This window comes from Piliocolobus tephrosceles, chromosome 8 (assembly GCF_002776525.5).
Source record: "Piliocolobus tephrosceles isolate RC106 chromosome 8, ASM277652v3, whole genome shotgun sequence".
Taxonomy (NCBI): Eukaryota; Metazoa; Chordata; class Mammalia; order Primates; family Cercopithecidae; genus Piliocolobus; species Piliocolobus tephrosceles.
In genome coordinates this window covers 23492840-23514306 of record NC_045441.1, presented here as the reverse complement: position 1 = coordinate 23514306, position 21467 = coordinate 23492840, and positions in this window count along the sequence as shown.

The window sequence follows — 21467 nt, the reverse complement described above, 5'->3', positions numbered from 1 at the left end:
AAAAAAAAAAAAAAAAAACCAAAGCTGGAGGTATCGCCTTACCCCTCTCCAAACTACTCTAAAAGGGTACAGTAACTAAAACAGCGTGGTGTTGATACAAAAACAGACACATAGGTCGATGGAACAGAATACAGAACCAAGAAATAAGGTCACAGACTTACAACCACCTGATCTTCAAAAAAGTTGTCAAAAATAAGCAATGGGGAAAGATGTATCTATTGAATAAATGGTGCTGGAAAAACTGGCTATCCAAATGCAGAGTAATGAAACTACCTACCACTATATACAGAAATTACTCAAGATGGATTAAAGACTCAAAATGTAAGATCTCCAACTATAGAAAACATAGAAAATATCCTTTAAACATCAGCCTTGGCAAAGAATTTATGGCAAAGTCCTCAAGAGCAATTGCAACAAAAACAAAAATTGGTAAGTGAGACCTAATTAAATTTAAGAGCTTCTGCACAGTAAACAAAACTATCAGTAGTAGAAACAGGCAACCTATAGAATGGGAGAAAATATTCACAAATTACACATCTGACAAAAATCTAATATCCAGGATCTATAAGGAACTTATATGAATAAGCAAAAATAAATAAATAAATAAATAAATAACCCATTGAAAAGTGGACAAAGGACATGAACAGACACTTCTCAAAAGAAGACATATAAGTGGCCAGCAAACATATGAAAACATGCTCAACATCACTGATCAGAGAAATGCAAATTAAGACCACAATGAGATATCATCTAAAATCAGAATGGCTATTATTAAAGTCTAAAAATAACAGATGTTGGTGGGGCTACAGAGAAAAGGGAATGCTTATACACTGTTGTTGGGAATGTATATTAGTTGAGCCACTATGGAAGGCAGTTTGGAGATTTATCAAAGAACTAAAATAGAATTACCATTTGACCCAGCAATCCCATTACTGGGTATATACCCAAAGGTAAATAAATTGTTCTACCAAAAGAACACATGCCCCTATGTGGTCACTGCAGCACTATTCACAACAGCAACGATATGGAATCAATCTAGGTGCCCATCAACACTGGCTTGCATAAAGAAAATGTGGTAGTATGTACATAGGATACTACACAGCCATTAAAAAAAGAGAATCATGTCCTTTGGAGCAACATGGATAAGGCTGGAGGCCATTATTCTAAGTGAACAAAGGAGAAAATGTAAACCAAATACTGCATATTCTTACTTATGAGTAGAATATATTAATAAACAGTGGGTACATATGGACATAAACATGGAAACAGTAGACACTGGGGATTGTACAAGGGGGTCAGGAGGGAGGGAGCAAGGCTTGAGAAACTACTTATTGGGTACTGTGCTCACTACCTGAGTGACAGGTTGAATTGTACCTCAAATCTCAGCATCATGCATTATATCTTTGCAAGAAACCTGCACACGTATTCACTGAATGTAAAATAAAAGTGGATCTGGAGCAGACTTTTCAGTGGAAACCTTACAGGCTAGGAGAGAGTGGCAGCATGACATATTCAAAGTGATGAAGAAAAAAGAAATCCTTAAATAGTATACCCAGTGAAAATGCCCTTCAAACGTGAAGGAGAAATACAGATTTTCCCAGACAAAACAAAAGCTGAAGGATTTCATGAACATCAAACTTTTCCTACAAGAATGCTAAAGGAAGTTCTTCAATCTGAAAGACAAGGGTGTTAATAAGCAATAAACCATGTGAAAAGATAAAACTCACTGGTAATAGTAAGTACACAGAAAAACACAGAATAATATAACACTGTAATTGTCATGTATATTTTCAGTAAAATATTCTCAATTCAAAATCTACTCATATTTTGAGTAAAAAGACTAAAAGAAAGAATAAAAAGCAATAACTATGGTAACTTTTCAAAAAATAGAATGTGCAATAAGATATAAATGAAAACGCTAAAAAGCATGAGGACAAACTTTAAGTGTAGAGTTTTTATTAGTTTTCTCTTTACTTGTTAGTTAATATAATCAATGTTTAATTGTCAGTAGTTTAAAATAATGGATTATAAGATATTATTTGCATGCCTCGAGGTAACCTGTAACTGAAAACTGTACAACACATACATAAAAAATAAAAAGCAAAAAATGAAAGCATACCAAAAGAGAAAATCACCTTCACTAAAAGGAAGATGGGAAGGAAGGAAAGAAGGAAAGGAGGACCTCAAAACAACCAGAAAACAAGCAACAAAATGGCAGGAGTAAGTTCTTACTTATCAATAATAATATTGAATGTAAATAGACTAAACTCTCCAATTAAAAGACACAGAGTAGGTAGCTGAATGGATGAAAAAGAAAAGGCCCAATGATTTGTTGCCTACAAGAAACACTCTTCATTTATAAATACACACATAGACTGAAAATAAACGGATGGAAAAAGATATTCTAATGAAACCAAAAAAGAGCAGAAATAGCTATACAAATATCAGATAAAATAGATTTTAAGACAAAACTATAAAAAGACACACAGGCGATCATTATATAATGATATGGTGAATTAAGCAAGAGGATATAACAACTGTAAATATATATGCACCGAACACTGGATCACCCAGATACACAATACAAATATTATTATAGTTGTAGAATGAGACAGACTCCAATACAATAATAGCTGGAGACTTCAACACCACACGTTCGGCGCTGGGCAGATCATCTAGACAGAAAATCAACAAAGAAATATTGGCCTTAATATGCACTTGAGACCAAATGGAACTAATAGATACTTACAGAACATTTCATGAAACGGCTGCAGAATATACATTCTTCTCCTCAGCACATGGATTATTGTTAGGACTAGACCATATTCTAGGCTACAAAACTAATCTTAAAACATCCTAAAAAAAATTAAAATTGTATCAAGTATATTTTTTGACCATAATTTTCTGAGGTAAAACTAGAAATCAATAACAGGAATTTTGAAAACTGTACAAACACATGGAAATTAAACAATGTGCTCCTAAGTGACCAGTGGATCTATGAAGAAATTAAGAAATAAATTTAAAAATTTCTTGCAACAAGGCAGGATGTGGTGGCTCTTGCCTGTAATTCCAACACTTTGGGAGGCTGAGGTGGGAGGATCACAGGTCAGGAGTTCAGGAACAGAACTTGAACTTGGCAAACATGATGAAACTTTGTCTCTCTTAAAAGTACAAAAATTAACCAGGTGTGGTGGCACATGCCTGTAATCCAAGCCACTGGGGAGGAGGTAGGAGAATCACTTGAACCCAGGAGGCAGAGGAGGCAGGAGAATCACTTGAACCCAGGAGGCAGAGGCTGCAGTGAGCTGAGATCGCACCACTGCACTCCAGCTTGGGTGACAGAGTAAGACTTCATCAAAAAATAAAAATAAAAAATAAAGAAATACAAAGAAAAGAGAAAACAATTCTTGCAACAAATAATAGAATCACAACACATGAAAACATATGGGATGTGGTGAAAGCAGTACTAAGAGAAAAGTGCATAGCTCTAAGTGCCTACATCAGAAAAAAAGAAAAACTTCAAATAAACTACCTAGTGATGCATCTTGAAGAACTAAAACCACAAGAACAAATGAACCCCAAAAATAGTAGAATAAAAGAAATAATAAAGATCAGAGAGGAAATAGACAAAATTGAAATGAAACTAAAAGAAAGCATTGGGGAAACTTTCAAAGACAGGAGTGGGCAAAGATTTCTTGAGTAATACCCCATAGGTATGGGCAACCAAAGCGAAAACAAATAGCATCCCATCAACTTAAAAAAGCTTTTGCACAACAAAGAAAACAATCAACTAAGTGAAGAGACAGCCCACAGAATGGGAGACAATACTTTTGCAAACTACCCATCTGACAGGGTATTAATTGCAAGTATATACAAAGAGCTCACACAACTCTTCGGGAAAAAAATCTAGTAATCTAATTTTTAAACTGGGCCAAAGATCTGAATAGACATTTCTCAAAGGAAGACATAAAAATAGCAAACCGGCATATAAAAAAGTGCTCAACATCATTGATCACTATAGAAATGCAAATCAAAACTGCAATGAGGTATCATCTCACCCAAGTTAAAATGGCTTTTATCCAAAAGACAAGTGATAACAAATGCTAGTGAGGATGTGAAGAAAAGGGAATCCACTGCTATGGATGGGAATGTAAATTAGTACAACCACTATGGAGAACAAACACTTTGGAGGTTCTTCAAAAAAACTAAAAATAGAGCTACCATATGATCTAGCAATCCCACTGCTGGGTATGCACCCAAAAGAAAGGAAATCAGCATGTTGAAGAGATATCTGCACTCCCATGTTTATTGCTTTACTATTCACAATAGCCAAGATTTGGAAGCAACCTAATTGTCCATCGACAGATGAATGGATAAAGAAAATGTGATACATATATACAATGGATTATTTACTCAGCCATAAGAAAAGAATAAACTTCTGTCATTTGCAGCAACATGGATGAAACTGGGGATCATTATGTTAAGTGAAATAAGCCAGGTGCAGAAAGACAAACATTTCATATTCTTACTTATTTGTGGAGCTAAAAATTGAAACCATTGAACTCATGAACATAGAGAGTAGAAGGATGTTTACCAGAGGCTGGGAAGGGCAGTGGGGAGGATGCTGGGGGGATGGCTAATGGGTATAAAAATATAGTTAGATAGATTGAGTAATATCTAGTATTTGATAGCACAACAGGGTGACTGCAGACAGCAATTATTGTACATTTTAAAATAAAAGGGTATAGGTGTATTATCTGTAACACAAAGAAAGGTTAAATGCTTGAGGTAATGGATACCTCATTTACCCTCATGTGATTATCACATATTGTATGTGTGATCAAAACATCTCTTGGACCCTATAAATATATACATCTAAGATATACCCACAAAATTAAAAATTAAAAATTAATTAAACCTTGGAAAAATACACAAAAATACCCTTACCAATGCACTGCCATCACACATTTTTAAATTAAACATTTTATTTTGAAATATTGTAGATTCACATGCTGTTTTAAGAAACAATACAGAGATCCCATATGTTCTTTACCTTGTTTCCAATTGTGACATCTTACAAAGCTATAGTACACTATCACAACCATAGTTCCCACACAGGTGCAGTCAGGATACACGGCACTTTCCCTCACTCCAGTATCTAATACTGTGCTTTCATAACCACATTCACTTCCTTCTCATCCCAATCCCCTCTGTAATTCCTGGCAGCCACTTACCCGTTTCTATAATCTTGACAATTCAAGAACGGTATATTAATGGAATCATGCAATATGTAACCTTTTGTGGTTGACTTTTTTTTCTTGACATAATTCTCTAGAGATTCATTCTGGTGTTTGGATGTGTTAATCATTTGTTTCTTTGTATTGCTCAGTAGTACTCCATGGTATGCATGTAACTCACATTTAAGATTTATACATTAAAGGATAACTGGATTGTTTCTAATTCAGGGCTGTTACAATAATGCTGCTATAAACATTCATGCACAGGTTTTAGTGTAAAAATAATTTTTACTTTTCTGGTATAAATGCCAAGGAATGCAATTGCTGGGTCATCTGTAGTTACATGTTTATTTTAGAAAATTGTTTTCAGTGGGCTGTACCATCTTACATCCTGCAAGCAATGTGTGAGTGACTCAGTTTTTCTGCATGTTTCCCAGCATTTGTTGTTGTGGCTACTTTTTATTTAAGTGACTCTGACAGGTGTGTATGATATCTCATTGTCATTTTTAATTTGCATTTCCCTAATTAGCAAGGGTGTTGAACATGTGTTTATATTATATCTGTGTATCTTTTTTGGTGAAGTGTTTCTTATTATTTTTTTCTTCAATTTTTTAATTGGATTGGATTTTCTTTGTATTTTTTAGCCCAATTACTCTTATTATTAACATATTATGTTAGTTTGACACATTTGTCACAATTAATAAACTAATATTGGTACATTGTGTTAACTAAAGCTTATATGTTCGTATGTTATTCAGATTCCCTTATCTTCTACCTAACATCCTTTTTCTGTTCCACAATTCTACTCCTGACACCTACATTTACAGTAGTCCCCTCTCATCTGTGGGACACACTTTCCAAGACCCCCAGTGGATGCCTGGAACTGTGAATAATGTCAACCCCATATGCACTAATTTTCCCTATACATACATAACTATGATAAATTATAATTTATAAATTGGACACAGATTAACACTAAGAACAAAAATTGCTTGTTTTTGTCAGGTTGTTGACAATCAGATAGTTGCAGATGTGTGGTCTTATTTCTGAGTTCTCTATTCTTCTCCATTGGTCTATGTGAAAAAATATTAAAGCCATTAAAAAAATTAGAAAATTTTAAATAATATTTGAGTATAATAAAATCAGAATATAAAAATGATTAATAAATTTGATTCTATATAATTTTTAAAATATTCTTTATTATAAAAACCAGCATAAGTAAAGTCAAAAGTAAACAAGAAGCTGTGAAGAAATATTTTTTTAAATTAAATCAGAAACAAATGAGTAATTGACAAAATAGTTTCTAAAAATCCAAAATATAAATGTTTCTAAACTTAATTGATTTTCTTCAGTAATATCTAAATTTTCCTACTACAGTAGGAGTCAAAACAAGGGCTAAGTCACGGTGGTAGTGGTAGATAATACTGAGAAAGAGTGTGATAGCTATCCACAGTTAGGAACCAGGAAAAGTAAAGACAGATCCTGCTGTGCAAAGGCATGGTAATTCACATCACTCACAAGACACAGTATCAGCAATAAGGATGATAGATGACAGCTCAGGAGCATAGGAGAAGCAAAGGCGCCAGATCTCCCGACAGGGCTGGCTTCACGGGCATGTGTATTAATTCTCACACTGCTATCAAGAAATGTGTGAGTGGGGTAATTTATAAAGAAAAGAGGTTTAATTGGCTCCTGGTTCTACAGGCTGTACAGGAATCATGGCTAGGGAGGCCTCAGGGAACTTTTACTCAAGGCAGAAGGCAAAGCTGGAGCAGGCATCTTCACATGGCCTGGAGCAGGAAGGAGTGGTGGGAGGTGCCACAGACTTTTAAACAACCAGATCTCACAGGCACTCATTCACTATCAGGAGACCAGCACTGAGGGGGAAATCTGCCCCCATGATCTAATCACCTCCCACTAGGTCCTACCTCCAACAATGGAGATGACAGTTCCACATGAGATTTGGGTGGGGACCCAGACCAAAACCATGTCAGCGTGCAACCAGTGTCATTACTCAGGGTCCTACTCAGAAGATTCCCATGCTTAGTGTGTGGCCACCACTTTGAGATTCTTAAGAATTTCAGTTTTTTAATAATTTGTGGTTTTTAAGTGAAGGCAAATGGGACTATGGGGCATACACTAAGGGGTTCAAGTTTAGACTTGTGTGCAGTGTGGATTCTTACCACCTTCCCACTTTCCCTCCCCACCTCCCACTTCCCCCATATGGATTTTCAGACTCCTGTCCCTCCAACACTTAGCACCTTAATTATACCTGGCTTTCTCCTCCTTGCCCTGACTGCTGCCACCCTCCTTCCCCTGTTGGGCTCTGGGCACTGGTATAAAAATGATTGGGGTCAGCTGTGTGTGCCCCATGGCATCTCAGTGTGGACATGGAGGTGCTGTCTCTGCTGCCACTTCTCCCGTGGTGTGTCTGGCCAGCCAGAGGTCATGTCTTGGCTAAAGCCCCCTCTCACCTATCCCTAATCCAAGCACCAAGCACATCATAGCATGGAGATCTTTTGGTGTTGCCAATATTCTATGTGTGGCATGTTGTGGGAAGGAAAGGGACCTGGATGTACGTCCCTAGACCCCACCATAGGCCAAGGCATGGCACACTGGTCCAGCTGTAGGCAAGAGGGGGAATCTGGGAGCCATCAGACCTGAGTGAGGGCACAGGTGTCCCACATTATGTGGTGGGGCCCACAGGCAACTGGGAGGGACTATATACACCCTGAGAGAAACCTTGTGCCCAATGGCACCCCCTTGACAGCCTCTATACCTAGGAGGCCCTTTCTTCCTATTTCCAACCTCCTTAAACCTGACCTATGTTTGTCTTTTCTGGCCAGTTTAAAGCATCTTCCAGTGACGAGCCAGGATGATAGCATTATTTGGGATTATTTTTATAGTTCCAGCTATGGGTTAATGTGTAAATATTTGCATTTAAAATGGGCATCATACAATATAAAGATGTATATAAATGACTTTAAATAGCATGTAGAAACACCATGACGGGCTGCAGAAGAAAGAAAAATGCTTCATGTGTACTTTAATGACACTTTACTCACCCTAATATTTGAACAGAGGGCCCTACATTTTCATTTTGCCCTGAATCCTAAAAATTATGCAGCCATCCCTGTTCCCAGGCTCTTGATAAATCCACAGACAGACCTGCCTGGATGGAAGGGGCTGGACATGAGGCAAGAGCACCATAGAATAGAAAATCCTGTCCCAACCTCTTTACATATTTATCAGCCACCCAAGGGGAGCAGGAACACCTTTTTAAATGTAGGTAACAGGAATGTAACATGAGGCTTTTAACCCGCAAAGCAATCCCAATGGCTAACGGTTCATGACCAAGAGTTTCATCTTCTCAATGCCAAGAGCCCTCAGGTATGAACAAAACTGTATATAGTTCAGTCTCAGTTCCAGATCAGTAGAGTCAAAGAAGACGTGGGAATTTTGTTAAAATCTGACAGGTCCAGAATAGTTCCCAACAGTTGTTTGTATGGGCTCTGATATGCTTTGACTGTGTTCCCACCCAAATCTCATCCTGAATTGTAGCTCCCATAATTCCCATGTGTCGTGGGAGGGACCCAGTGGGAGGTAATTGAATCATGGGGGCAGGTCTTTCCCGTGCTGTTCTTGTGACAGTGAATAAGTCTCACAAAATCTGATGGTTTTATAAATGGGAGTTCCCCCGCACAAGCTCTCTTGCCTGCCACCATGTAAGATGTGACTTTCTCCTTTGTCTTCTGCCATAATTGTGAAACCTCCCCAGCCACATGGAATTTTGAGTCCATTAAATCCCTTTTTTCTTTATGAATTACCCAGTCTCAAGTATGCCTTTATTAGCAGCATGAGAACTGACTAATACAGGCTCCTTGAGAAAGTTTGATGCTGGGACATCAAAAAGTTTGGCTTTATTCCAAACCATGGTTACCAAAGACACAAGCCACTGGTTGGTTTACTGACTGGTTAGACCCTCAGTAAGTCAGACCATAACTAACTTTATTTTAATGATTCAAGGTCATCATTATTAAAGCAAATATGTGAAGTGAGAAGCTAAATGAGATATAAATTTATGACTTTTCTTAAAGAGAACCAGCATTTAATAGTAAATCCTATGTTTAGAATAAGTCTCTAGCAAGACCCTGAAGCAGGCCCAGGGCTCTCACTCTTGGGTATTTGGGGCAGAAGACCACTATGTTTTACTAAGGGATACTAGGGAGGAGTCTCTTCAAAGTTTTACTAAGCGATACTAGGGAGGAGTCTCTTCAAAGAAGGGAGGGCTCAAGATCTTTATTTTCAAGCTCCAAGTTCATTAAACACGGCCATTGGACTGAGTGATCCTGACAGAGGCCACCCAGAAGAAGGCACTAGGGTCTCCAAAAGGAAATAGATCGTTAAGTGGGGGACATCTTGATCTGGGGCTCCAGGCTCTACACCAAGATCAAATCTATTGTAGGAAGAGCTGGTTTGGAGCCTGTTTTTGGCTCAGGTCATGTCCCTTCTGAATCTAGCTGCCTGGATGCTGGGAATTTGCCTGGAAGAATACCCACACGTCCACAGGTTGAAAGAGCTGCATTATTGCAGAGCCTGAGCACTGGGAACCTGGATTTACCCTGGCACGAAGCACCCATAGCTGAGAGTGATGCTAAGGAGACAGACATTTTCTCCTGTATCCTGAGGAAACACTGTTACTTTGGATGGTGGCCATGGCCCTCTGTGTTTCAGCAGTTGACTGGATCTTGATATGAGCCTCTGGACTTCCTATTGTTGCTGCATCAATGTGTGGCTGTAACAGTAGCAGCAACTGTGGATAATGGTCCCTTTGGGCAGACTGACCAGACGTTCTAGTATCTTCATCAGGAGTGTTACTGACAAGATCTGTTGCTTTTAGACTAAGTAATCACCCCTGGGATTCTTTGCCCTGATGTGGAAAAAGGAGACTGAAAGAGAAAAATAGATTTTCATAATCAGCAAGACAGGGACCTAGAATTATTATAAGATGAACTTGAAATGTGAATTTTTCATTATAAATTGGTGAATCAAAATGTGCCACTTAAATATAATGTTGTATTGTATTAGTTTCCTCTTTCTGTTTAACAAATCAATATACATTTAGTGGCTTAAAATAACACCAATTAATTTGTTCATGGTTTTGAAGTTTGGAGTCCTGAAATCAGGTGTTGGTCAGGCTGGAATCTTTCTGAAGGCTGTAGGGGAGAAGCCATTTCCATGCCTTTTTCCACCTTCTAGAGGCTACCTGCATTCCTTGGTTTGTGGCTTCTTCCTTAATACTCAAAGCCAGCAGTGTAGCATCTTCAAATCTCTCTTTTTCCATCCTCATGTCTCCTTCTCTAACTCTTCTGCCTCCTTCTTGGTGAAGACCCCTGTGATTTCTTTGGGCCCACCAAGCTAATCCAAAACATTATCATCATCTCAAAATCTTTAATTTAATCACATCTTCAAGGTCTTTTTGTCCACGTAAGATAACATATTCAGAAATTCTGGAAATTTAGATATGGACATCTTTTGGGGACCATTCTCCAACTTACCACAAAATGATGACACTCTTTATTCCACCTGTAAGTGAGGGACTGAGCCTTTGCCTCACACTAAATGCCCTGAGGTTGCTCTGCTGTGAGAGCATCTACGCCTCTTATTCATTTTTCATTCTCCTTTTACTGCTTAGCATACCTCTCTCCCTTTAAGGCTGTTGATGTTTATTTCTTGTTGCTTCCAGCTATGTCATTCCTAAATTGCTGCTGTTAGAGAAATCAGACAGCAAAGTTTGTTGGTTGCATGACTGTAATAAATGAAAATAGATTTTTAAATGTAGGTCTGAAAGACATACCTGTCAACCAGGAGGGGCACATCTTGTATGTGTAGCTTACTTGATATGGAGTATTCACATGGAAAATAGCAAAATTCCTGAGCTACTGTAATTAAGGGATGTTTAAAAGTATACAAATTGACATCAAGACATTTCCCCAATTTATAGCTTTTGTCATATTGCCTTGATGTTTTTTTCTGGCATCTTTTAAATATTTATTTACTAGCAATTATGTAATCAGCATTTTGATGTTTCTGTTTCAATAGGAAATCAAGTTCTCTTAGCCCTTTTTCCATATTGTGATTGGTAATAATATCTATTAATGTCCACTATGCAAGCTGCAAATTGTAAGATGTGTCTACATTTTATTTTGTACCTCCTTCTCCTAGTTATTATAATTGGGATAAATGAGGATTTTAGATCCAGATTGCTCTTATTAATAATTGCAATAATTAAATGTGTTACTTTTCAAAAATTATTTCGACATTTTGCCAGCCTTTATGCTGTATTAAAGCTATTAAAAAGAGAACATGGCTATTTAGTCTAGATTGTGGTGGTAGAAACAGAAAACGCACACTAAAGTATTTTGTTTTGTTAGTCTGTTTGTTTGCTTTAAAGTAAGATACTGTTTTTAATTTTTTTAACATCTTAGTTTTAAAGAAGCCAACTAAGTCATGCTTCTTACGGAGGAAAATGTATTAATAACAATTATTTGGACATTGTTATGGTTTGAATGTCCCCTCCAAAACTCATGTTGAAATTTAAGTATCATCCTAAGGTTATTAAGAGGTAGGATCTTTCAGAGGTGATCAGGTAATAAGGGCTCTGCCTTTATAAATGGATTAACATTGTTATTGTAGGAATGAGTTAGTTATCATGGAAGTTCAGTCACCTTTTTCTCTCTGTCTTATGTGCTTACTTCTACAATCCACCTTTCTTCCATGGAATAACCTCACCAGATGCTGGCACCACACTCTTGAACTCCCCACCCTCCAGAACCACGAGCCAAATAAATTTCTGTTTTTTAATTAATTACCAAGTGTCTGGTGTTCTTTTGAAGCAGTAGAAAACAGACTAAGACAGACATTAACTATAGGTTTAAGCAGTTTCATAATTTTATATCTGTATGTTTCTAGCACATCTTCACTTTTCCAGAGTTAATTATTGTATCTATTTATTTATTTCAGATGGCTCAATCACCTGTCTCACTGGGGAACATTTTATAAAGTTCTTGCATATCTCAGAATATCTTAATGATCTCATAAGTCAATTATAGCTTGGTTGAGTATATAATTTTTTTTCCCTTAAAAGGTATATGTGCAAGACTTGCCTTAAAAATCTCATAGAAAAGTTTCATTTGTATTTAGTATTCAGTGTGGTAAAGAACAAAGTTTCGGTTCTATCTTGATCTTGTTTTCTCTATAGGTGATTTTATTATTATTATTATTACTATTATTATTATTATTATCATCATCATCATCTGATAGTTGATGTCCTTTTCCTGGTAAAGATTCAATTTTATTTCCATCTCAGACAACTTCTACTCAATTATTTATTTTATTCTGCTTCTCTTTGTGCTCAATATTATCCTCCTGCACTACCTATATCACGTGTGCTGGATCTCCTGGATCATTTTTCCTAGTCTCCTGTCATTTTGCTTATGATTATATTCTTATCTTTATCTTTTTCCTCTGAGTTCTGAGACAATGTTTTGAGTTCAGTTTTTGACATTTTTTTAGTTTCTTTCATCATTCAACTTACTAGTCATTACTTGCATAGTATTTTTTAAAAGTTATTGATAAAGTGTATTGTCTTAAACAATTTTGCTGAATATTGAATATTTATTTTCTAAAATTTTCTGCCTTCAGTCAGTCATTTGGAATGTAATTGAAAACATTAACTACAAAAATTGGTATTTATTATAATTTCTTATCTTTATTCCTTTTCTTTTGAACTACTGAATCCTCTTACCTGCTGGGTTTTGTTTATTTATACATACAAGACAGAGTCAATGAAATGTTGCAGCCATGCCAAAGAACCTTCTTAATTTATGTGCAACCTATAGGTCATTGATGCAGACCCCTCATCCACACCTCCTGTCCACTATGACAGGAAAGCATCCAGGCCAAGTATAACTTTGAAGTGAGATCCACAGCCTTCTCTCTGGTACACTTCTTGAATCAGGGTCAATTTTTTTCACTCTTATGGTCACTCTTTCATCCAGTTCACCTTTTTAAGGTAGAACTCTACCTTTTTAAGGTAGAACTCTGGTAGGGATTTACATCCACTTATTTCTCAGGTGCATTTTCTCTTTGTGTATGATAAAATGTAAGGGCTTGCCATTTTCTTACCCCAATTGCCTACTCTCCAGCCTTTTCAAATCTGAATAGCTCTCTTGTGGGGATGCATGGATCTTTATTATATCTTCTTGATTACTTCAATGGATGAGTCAGAGAGAAAAGAACCATAAGGGTGATCAAATTATCATTCCAAAAGATATACCCAGGGCTTCTTGTACTAGAGTGGCTCTGATAACAAATTAGATATGTCACAAAATTATAAACTCTTGTTAATCGAACACTATCCTGCATGGGACACATTTCTGGTATTCTATGTGGAGCTTATCTGTACTATAATAAGTCTCTAAGATGATGTGGCTCTATTTCATTTTATCACACTCCTTGCATCATCCAAGTTTTATTTTTTTTGGTCCTCCATATGTATTTGTCCATCAGCTTCTTGCTACCAATTTGTTGACAACTAAAATGAGAATTATATTTTCTTGCTGATTTCCAAGCTGCTTAGAAAAGATGCCAGTCTTCTGTCTAGAACCTTGTTTTATAATTAGTTTAGGGTTATGCACATCATAGATGTCACTACTCACTGACTACCTCCTCCTTAATTGCTGTCATCATTGCCTGACAGACCATCTTCAGCATGTAGCATGGCATAAGTCGTATTTGAAAATATTTTCTGCTGTTGAATCATCCTGTTAAAAGTATTTGGAAATCTCATCCTTAAACCGGATCTACCACCTTCCCCAACTCTAACTCAGCAAGGTCTTTTAAGCAAAATAATTTCACTTTCTATTTTCTTCTCTTTTCTTCTCTCCCTCAGGGAAGTTATGAGTCATATAGACCTGAACTTAGAGAAAGAGGTTGGCTGAGGTTGGGGCCTTTCATCTTCTAGAGAGAATGAACTGTAGAGAAGGGGAAAGGGGAGGGACAATGTGGGAAGGGGGAAGGATAAAGGTGATGGGTTTCTTGTGTTTTGAGGCTCGATTTTTATAGTGTGGTATTATAATTTAATTAGACATGTTGGGAAAGTTTTTAGATGGCCATACTTTCAATCAAATACAAATAGGAGAATCTTCCGAAGCCAAATTAAAATGCTGTTTTGGACAGAAGTACATTTGGTTTATTTGTGCTATAGTGCCCTGTTGAAAACACTGCCAGACTTATTGAATTTATACACTAAGAGAATTGTAAGGAAAGAAGGACACTAGCATTCACTGAATGTCTTCTACCAGCCAGACATTTAACATGCCGTCTTACTTGATCATTTTCAATCCAATGCAATAGGATTTTCTTTACACAATTTTGCAGATGAGGCCCAGAGGGGTTAAGTAATTTGTCAAAGGGCACAAACCTATGAGTGCCAGAGTCAGGATCTGAATTTCAATTCCCAATTTTGTGAGCCCGAATCATTTCTCTCAATCCTGCTTCACCAAATTGGTACTGAGGTCAGCAAATTATGGCACACGGGCCAAAAACAGCCTGCTACTTACTACTAGAAACACGTCTAAACCTGCCCATTTACATATTGCCAAAGACTGCTTTGGTGCTACAAAGGTAGAACGAGTAGTTGTGACAGAAAGAGCGTGACCCAAAATACCTAAGTTTGTCACTCTCTGTATTATGGCAGGTAGTATGGCCCAGCGCTTCTCAGATTTTAATTTGCATTTAAAACACCTGGAGACCTTATTGCCATTCAGATTTTGGTTTAGGAGATCTGAGGTGGGGCCTGAGATTCAGATCCATGTAACTGCACCATGGATCATACTTTGAGTAGAAAGGATATAGTCAGTAACAGAATAGCCTAAACGTAACTACCCACTTTTCTCTGAGACTCCCTGGGTTAAGAAGAGAAAAATATCGCTTCTGGTCCCCTTCCAGGTGCAGTAGATATTAACTAATTGGGTTCTGCCTCATTCAGAGAAGAATTACTGTCAGCAGGAAAGAAAGCATGTGTTGGCCCCACCACGCGTCAGCTATGAGGCCTTGAGAAAAGCCAGTGCAGCCCCAGGATTCCTCTGGTGACACGTAGGTGCTAAACTTCCAGGTGTACACCTAGGGTTCTCAGCCGTGGCTGCACAACACGCTTCCCTAGAGAGGCTTGAAAACATTCCAGTGCCCACCCTCAGAAAACATGACATCATCAATCTAGCACAGTGATTCTCCTCCTTGGCTTCAGTCACATGGAGGGTTTTTAAAAAATTCTAATACAGCCAGTTGCGGTGGCTCATGCCTGTAATCCCAGCACTTTGGGAGGCCGAGGCGGGTGGATCACGAGGTCAGGAGATCAAGACCATCCTGGCTAACACGGTGAAACCCCGTCTATATCGAAAAATACAAAAAATTAGCCGGACATGGTGGCGGGCACCTGTAGTCCCAGCTACTTGGGAGGCTGAGGCAGGAGAATGGTGTGAACCCGGCAGGCGGAGCTTTCAGTGAGCCAAGATCTTGCCACTGCACTCCAGCCTGGGCGACAGAGCAAAACTCTGTCTCAAAAAAAAAAAAAAAAAAAAAAAAAAAAAAAAAAATTCTAATGCCTAGGCCACACACCCAAATGAAATATGTCGGAATATCTGAATGTGGGAACAAGACATCAGCATTTAAAAAATCTTCCTAGCTGATTGCAATGTACAGCCAAGGTTGGGGATCCCCAATCTAGGGTGAAGGCTGAACATTCAAGATTATGGTCGTTCCTGTTGTATAATTCCAAGATGATTCCAATGTGCAAAAAGGATTGAGTGCCACTGATCCATACTCTTACATGGTATTGTGAGGAGCAGGAGAAATCACGTAGTAAACAAAGTTAACACCTCAGTCGTGAGACAAACTAATATCCTGTGCTTCCCACTGTGATGCACGGAAAAGTGAGCAATATCATTCCTGTGATCATCCTGCCCACAAGGGCATTGCCGTTAGCAGGAAAACTGAAACTGAGAAACATTTTCAGAAAGGTACCATGTACTGTAACTCCTGAAGATGCCAATGTCGTTTATGAAAGACCAAGAAAGATGAATGAGCAATTCCAGATTAAACGTGGCTAAAAAGATATGGCAAATAAAGGCAGCATATGAAAACTAACCAGGAAAAAAATGTTATAAAGGACATCATTAGGCTAACAGGCCAAATTTGAATATGGACTGTGGATTATACAGTAACATTGTGTTAATATTACATTTCTTGATATTGTACCATACTGTAATTATGTTAAGAGAATATTTTGTTATTAGGAAATACACATAGTAAACGTTACGAGTAAAAAGGCATGGTGCCTACTGCTTACGCTCAAATGGTTCAGTGATAAATCATACATATGTATGTATTTTATATATACAGAGAGAGAGTTATATAGAAGGAGATTACATATGAGACAGTGAGTTATGTAGCAAGTGTGACAAAATGTTAACAGGAGGTGAACCTGAGTGAAAGGTGTGTAGGAGTTCTTTACATATTCTTTCTTCTTGCAACTAACTCTGGGTGAAGTGAGCATGTGAGTATATTATATTATTTTCTAAATCTTTTTTTATTTTTATTTTTGTGGGTGCATAGTAGATGTATATATTTATGGGGTACATGAGAGGTTTTGATACAGGCATGAATTTTATAACTTTTCTGTAGATTTTGAATTATTTTAGCAACAAAAGTTAAAAATACAAAGTAATACTTCTTTTTTTTTTTTTTTTTTTAAAGAAACCATTTGGAAATAGCCTAGATGTATGGTTATTAACTATGCAAGAATAAGGCACAGCCACAGGGAAGAGAATAATCCATGACTATTCACAGATACTGTTCCAAGTTCCTTCCTCAGTTATACATCTGGTTTACTACTGGTTGGGTTTATGTGAAGGACACTGCCACCCTGCCACCCAGGACAGAGTATGCCCCTGCCACCCAGGCACAGAGTACAGGTGCTGAGGACAATGTGCCATAGATTCGGAGGGAGACTGGTGGTGTCTCAGTCCAGCACAAACACAGGATGTATGAGTGCACAACAGTGCCACCTCCTGTGGAGGGAAGAATTACTGTTGCTCATTTCTGCTCATTTCAATTCTGCTACTTTCAGAAGGGCATCACTCACAATGCCTTCCGTCTTCCTTCCTGGGTTCAGGTGAAATGGTGCTTGCATGAATGTCATGGTCAGAGCAGTGAGGGTGTCATGTCATTGCCAGAATCCTTGGCATGAAAGCAAAGGGAAGAACATGCAGAAGAACTGGAGGGCTTTGTGTAGCTTCCCCACCTTTGTAGCCTTTGGAATGCAGCTTTAAATAGTGTTACAAAGAAAGCACCATGCCCCTGAGCTCCTTCATATAGTTCTCTTTTTATTATCATGGAATTTGAGGCAATTGTTTTAGATGCTGTTACTCCTCAGAGCCTGAGAATTGGCTGCTGCTTCTCCCCCATTGTCTTGGTGATTTGGTCACAATGTGAAGAGTCACTGCACCAGCTTGCCAAAACTTCTGCAGCTGGCTGGAGATGGGGCTCTCAGTTCCTGCCAATCTATCTATAACAGTGAACAGTTTCTGGATACCCAGACTCCTAACACCATCAGTGTTCTGGCCTTGAAATACCATGGTGCTTCGAGTCTTATTCCCCAGGCTCTTACTAAGTTTCTCATTTTTGATTCTTTCCTTTGTCTTTTCCTTTTATTTCTGATATGATTTGTGTCTATGTCCCCACTTAGATTTCATAGTAAAATGTAATCCCCAGTGTTGGGGCCTGGTAGAAAGTGATTGAATCATGGGGGTGGATTTCTCATGAATGGTTTAGCACCATCATTATGGTGCTGTTGTTTTGGTAGTGAAATTTCTTGTGAGAGCTGGCTGTTTAAAGGTGTGTGGCACCTCCCTCCTCTTGCTCCTGCTCCAACTATGTGACCTGCCTGCTTCTCCTTCGCCTTCTGCCATGACTGTAAGTTACCTCAGGCATCCCCAGAAGGTAAGCAGATGCCAGCATCATGCATCCCTGCAGCCTGCAGAATCAGAGCCAATTAAACCTCTTTTCTTTATAAATGACTCAGTCTCAAACATTTCTTTATGGCAATGCAAGAACAGACTAATATATCTCCATGCTAACTCCTTGGAAAATGGACAATTGTTAGTTTAATTTCCCTAACCTCATTCAGAGGAGAAGAATGAAGTTTAGAGTGATTCAGTAATTTACTAAGGTCATGCAACTAGTAGGTGAGGCAGTCAGGATTGGACCCAGCCCTAGCTGACTCCAGATCTGTGACCTTGCTACTGTGTTATTTTTCTTAAAGCAAAAATTCCCTCTTCTACTTGTACTCAGAGGGACAATGATGTGGTTTGGATGTGTGTGCCTTCCAAATCTTGTGTTGAGGTATGACCCCAGTGTTGGAGGTGGGGCCTAGTGTGAGATGTTGGGTCATGGAGGAGGATCCTTCCTGAATGGCTTGGTGCTCTCCCTGCAATAATGAGTGAAAATGAGGTCATGCTAGACTTGGTTGTTGAAAAGATCGTAGAACTTTCCCTCTCTCTTTTGCTCCAACTCTGGCCGTCTGATACAACAGCTCTCCCTTTGCCCTCCACCACAATTGTAAGCTTCCTGAAGCCTCGCCGAAAGCCAAGCAGATGCTGGCACCGTGCTTCCTGGACAGCCTGCAGAACTGTCAGCCAACTTATAGACCTATTTTCTTTATAAATTACCTAGCCTCAAGTATTTCTTTATAGCAATGCAAAAGCAGACTAACACAGATGATATCCAAAAAATGTATCTAAGACTTCTCTTCCAATTCATAAATTAGGGAGCCAGGGCCATGCTTGTGTTTAATAAAGTTACTAGACCTAAATGAAAACCTGCCAGCAGTGAGATGAAGGCTGGGTATGTTTTCTTCCCTTCACTGAAGCTGACTATTCCTTTGGAGTGGATAGAAAAGATACTTATGAAAATGTAATTTCCCTATAAATACAGTAGGAGGTAATTTGAAAAGGAAGCCTCATAAAAGATAGTATTGAAATCTTTAAGCAAGGTCTCCTCTGCAGTAGATTCTGCTTTTCTCAAGTCTGGACATTAGGTCTGGTTGAAAGTCACTCACCTGCGGAGACATACAGAGACAGCTGAATGCAGCCTGCTGCTTTCAAGCTAATCCTTGCTTTGGTTGCCAGAAAGCTCTTTTCTAGCTTATTTTATGTCAGTATCTGACTTCCAGTTATGAATGCTGAAAGAACCTTTTCAAAACCTGTGCTACCCAACTCATCCTTTCAAGAGGCTGAACCTGCTCTTCCATAGAAGGTTCCCACCCTGCCTCCCTGCAGTAACTCCACACGACCACAGTGGGTCTGAAACTCTAACCCTGTGACTCTAGCTTGGAACACTTTTCTCATTCTCTTTCATCTGATATTGGCCACTCTCTTGAGAAGTGATCACTGCATTTGAGCCAGCCTCTTGTAGATAAAGATATTAAAGCCTAAGGGCAGGACGGACTTGTTTGAGGTCAGACAGCTAGTAGATGGTATTGATAGAATTAAAAGTTCAGATCTTGACTCCCTGAGAGTGCCTTTTCCCACTACCTTGCGTCTTTGAACCAGATGGTTTCAAAAAAGGGGCAGCCTGGTGGGTCTAGACTCTGGAGTCTAGAAGTCATGAATTAAAGCTCCACCAACACCACTTGCTGGCCATGTGACATTGAGCAAATAGATGAAACTTTCTCTGTCGTCACCTCTATAATTATAATCCCTATGAGAATGGAAGGATTAAAGGAGACAATGTATACAAGTGCCAAAAAATACAAAGTTTCTCATTAAATGTAAATATCCATTTTCTAGCCTTCTTCACAAATGCCTTACAGTGGTCAATCTTCCCTCCTCTTTAGTATGCTTGAAACTGCACAAGGACAAGTTTGAAGTGAGAGTCTTACCTGTGTGTATAGCCCATGAGTCTGAACACCTCATGTATTTCCTAGAACTTTAAAAAGTACATAGGTACACTGCAACTATGCAAGCAGGGAAAGGTATTTTTCAAGGCCACAGAGAAGTTTAAAAAGTTAGTGTTTACTTCATTTTTTTAAGTGAGTAATAGGACCCAATATCCTTTTCTTGATTAGAAAAGGAAATAACTAAATATCTTGCCCAATCCACAGTGCTAATTAGCATCAGAACCAAGAAAAAAATTCATGTCTTTTGATCTTCAGGCCTTACAGCTTTTTAGGCACCACATAGGCTAGGACCTATTATTAGAGAAAAGCATTTGTATTTTAAGAAAGTTATTTTACTTAAAAGCTAACCAAATTGGGAGCATAATGAGTTGCTCTGTGATGGACGTTTATTGTTATTGTTATTTATTTAACTCTCAGAGTAAGGTTGTATGTCTTTACAAATACTCTTGTCATTCTTTTATTTGTTAATTTCCTGCTAGCCTTCATTACTTTATTGCTTTTCTTATTCAATCTAGGACTTTTTTTTTCTACAGACTTGCCGGCAACAAGCATGTTTCACAGTTGGTAGAAGCAAAAACTCCTACCAATCCTGCCAGCTTAGTTGCCATGGCGACAAATGGTTTAAGTAAGTCTCATTTATTTGAAAATATATTTAGAAATAATTGAGCCCTCTGAGAGCAAATTGTCCTAAATTCCCTCTATGGTAGTGCTTGGTATGTTTCCTTCAGGGGACCAATAGCCTTTGAAGGAAAATTCTCTTAATCATGGTAACTCGGTTGCATATATATGAGTTTCCACATTCCTTGATTAAATCTTGGGCTGGCAGGACATGTCCCAGGCTCAGCAAATACCCACCTCAATCACACACCACTGGGAATTAGGAGAAGTTTTGCCTGGTGGATGTTTTTCTCTGTACTAATTATAAATTGGAATTTGATATTAATTAGACAAAATGTGATTAGAAGAGAAGTGAATGCTAGAAGCCTGATAAAGTAGACTTTAGAGAGAAAAGCAGGATAAGTACTTTCTACTTGGCCAAAAGAAGAAGGGGCAGGGCAGTCTGCATAATCCTGTAATCACCCGCCCATTCCACAGATAATCCTTACTCTTGTGGATTCCTTAAACTGGTGCCTGCTAACATCCCATTCACTCCTATGTAAATAGGAGTATTAGGCCCATTTGACACTGTGGATAATACTTTACTGGGGGCA